The sequence below is a fragment of the Otolemur garnettii genome, unplaced genomic scaffold, assembly GCF_000181295.1.
Source record: "Otolemur garnettii isolate 467f Iridium unplaced genomic scaffold, OtoGar3 scaffold00015, whole genome shotgun sequence".
In the NCBI taxonomy this organism is placed as follows: domain Eukaryota; kingdom Metazoa; phylum Chordata; class Mammalia; order Primates; family Galagidae; genus Otolemur; species Otolemur garnettii.
The window spans coordinates 13790095-13793417 of record NW_003852410.1 but is presented as its reverse complement, the minus strand read 5'-3'; positions in this window follow the sequence as shown (position 1 = coordinate 13793417).

Genomic DNA, 3323 nt, shown 5'->3' with positions numbered 1-3323 from the left:
GTTTCAAACCAGCTTTATTTTTTCATACAAAAGGGCACATGGAGGGGGGAAGTGAGAGGAGAGGGGACATACAGAAGGCTCAGAGATGAGAACAATGCCACCTCAGGCCCGCCATTCACATTAACATGGACGCGCATTTAAAAGCACATGCTCCATTTATTCAATTTTGCATCAGTGGTATTCTACCAACTGTTCTATAGCAACGACTGTCATCTGCTTTGTGCTTTAGTGAAAATTATAAAGACACCACTTTCCTCACATATACAGCACTCTCATTTGTCCTCCTGGGTTGGTGCAAGGTTCAAACTGCTCAGACATAGGCAACACCTCTGCTGTTTTATAATTTGATTTTTTTCACTCAGCAATACGTGGGAGACATATCTTATATATAGACGTACTAACACCACCTGGACAATTAATCATAGTACTTACGGCACTCTAGGCTCTGTTGTGAGAGTTTGACAGGTCCTTAGCTATTATTATTTTCCCTGTTTTATAGATAAGGAAACTGAGGCGTGGAGAAATTGAGTCACTTGTCTAAAGTCATCCAGCTAGTGAGTGGTGGGACTCAGATTTGAATCCAGGCAGTCTGGTTACTGAGCTGGTTCTTAATTCCAATAATTAAGAACTCTGCAATTCCAATAATATCTTGTTGGCAATTTCTTTTTTTTTTTTAAACAGTGTTGCAGTGAACATTTTCATCTGATTATTTCCTTAGGATAATTTTCTATTTAGTTTTTATTTAATAAACACTATTAAATGACACCAAATGCCTGACGTTGCTCTAAGCACTTTATAAGCATTAATTCACTTGATCCTCATAACAAAACTAGGAGTCAGAATTATGATGAGCTCCATATTGTAGTGCAGCACAGTGAGAGGAACTAGAGTACAGGTCAGAGCTGGTTCCAACACACACACTCTGGCTCCAGGGTCTTTCCTTAACTGTCAAGTTCATAGAGTGTCCATAAAGTTCACGTGCAATCTAAAATAGTTTTACCTTGTAAATCGCACACGAACTTTATAAACACCCTGTATAACTCCTTCCCATCTTCAGGAAGCAAGGAAGCATCCTGGACCATAATTTGGATATGAAACTACCTACAAGGTGCACTGAACAAAGAGTGTTCTAATGTGCATTCCCACATTAGGGAACTTTGTTCCAGCCCTCTTTTTCGATGCACGTCAACATATAATTAAGATTATACTGTCTATCCAAATGGATCTAATACTTAATTGCCTTTAAAACTAATTTAGGACAAAGAAAGAAAAAATTATATTTCCAATGATAAACCATCTAGAAATAATCACTACTGTTTGCTATAGACAGTATTACCGTATTTTTTGCATGAACGTGTAAATCTATAACGTGTTAAAAATGCTATCCTGTTGGCAATGCAAATTATTTTTGACATTAAATAGTTTTGATTGCATGTGGATTGCATATAATATATTTAGCAAGTCTATGATTGAAAGAGGTTATTCCAAGTTTTGACTTTGGCTGAAAAAAAATGCAAAGATGGACATCTTCATACACTACGCTTGGTGTGGTTTTCTACCCTATTAAAGTAGATCCTTGAAAGAAAAATAAGTAGGTCAAAGATGGACTATGTTAGGGCTTTGTAGATAAACTTTTATTTAGCTTACAAGATAGTCATTTTTCTAAGTTACTGAGTACTGTTCATAAGTATCATTTTACTCTCTGAGTAATATACAGGAATATAGTTACTGAGCTTGATCGGACTTCTATTTAGAGTGCTGTTAATCATTTAAAGTTAATATCCCCTTTGGATAACTATCGATACCTCATACCTCTTAATATAATTTTTAGACAATACTTGAATCCCTGGTAATTACAGAAATAAGAAAATCATTTTGTTTCTAAAAAATCATTCTCTTCATCCTGAAAGTCTTCCTATTAGTATTTTTGGGAGTTCAGGTCTGATGGTGACAAATTCTCTGTTTCCTTTCATCTAAAAATATTTTTAATTTGCCTTCATTCTTGAAGGATATTTTAGTTGAATAAAGAATGCTCTTTTAATGGTTATTATTTTTTTTTTCCGGTTCTTTACAGATGTTGTTCTACCATCTCTGTAGTTTCTGATAAGGAGTCTGTGATAATTTAAACTGCTGCTCCCTCGTATGGAATTTACCATTTTTCTCTGGCTGCTTTTAAGATGTTCTCTTTATTGGTGTCTCTCAGCAGTCTGGCTATGATATGCTAGGCATGGTTTTCTTTGGATTTGCCCTGCTCAAGGTTTGCTGGTTTTGTAAATATATCAATGTATAATTCAAATCAAATTAGGAAAGTTCTAAATTTGATACATTCAAATGTTTTTCTGCCTTTACTTAAAGCTTCCCCTCCTTCCTTTTTCTACCTCGGTCTCCCTCTCTTTGATGTCTTCCCAGCACTATAATTATACAAGAGGTAGACCATGTGACAGTATCCCAAAGTTCTCTGAGACCCTGTGCTTTTCATTAGACTTGACCATTTCTTTTGATCTATATTCAGTCTCAGCAACTATCCCCTCTGTTGTCTCTTCTTTTGTAATCTCCCGCTACTGATTTTTACATTTCAGATATTGTAATTTTCAATTTGAGACGTGCCTTTTGGTTTCCCCCCTTTATTTTTTTTGCAGTTTTTGGCCAGGGCTGGGTTTGAACCCACCACCTCCGGCATATGGGGCCAGCGCCCTACCCCTTTGAGCCACAGGTGCTGCCCTTGGTTCTCCTTTTGATAGTTTCCATTTTTCTTCTCTCTCATTATGAGCAAAATTTTCTTAACTTCATTCACAATTGTTAGACTAGTTGCTTCAAATTCTTTGTCAATTCCAACACCTGGGTCTTCTCAGGATTGATTGGTCTTTATTTCTTGTCTCTACTCCTATGACTGGGTCACCGTTTATATTCTTTGCATGTTGAGTAACTTTAGATTGTATCCTGGATATTGTGCAAACAATGCTTGCTAATTTATTCCTCTCGTGTATTTGTTCAAGCAATTGGTTTGAACTCAAGTCTGTAAACTTTTGTCTTCTGAGCAGCGGCTCAAATGTGAGTTTGGTTCTGTAGCTTTAGCTGGTCTACTTTGAAATCTGTCCTGTGCACACTTCGCTCCCTGGTCAGCCAGACACCTGGGCAGGTTTATACATCGAAATTGGAGTTTTTCCTCTAGGCTTTCTCCTCTCAAGGATTTTCTCCTTAATTTCTAGCACCTACGGTTGCCTGGAACTTTGTCTTCTTGTTCTTTAGGTCAGAACGTTGTGATTCTTCTTTGGAGTTTTTAAAATTTATTTTATCTTAATAAAAGTTTTTTTTTTTTTTTT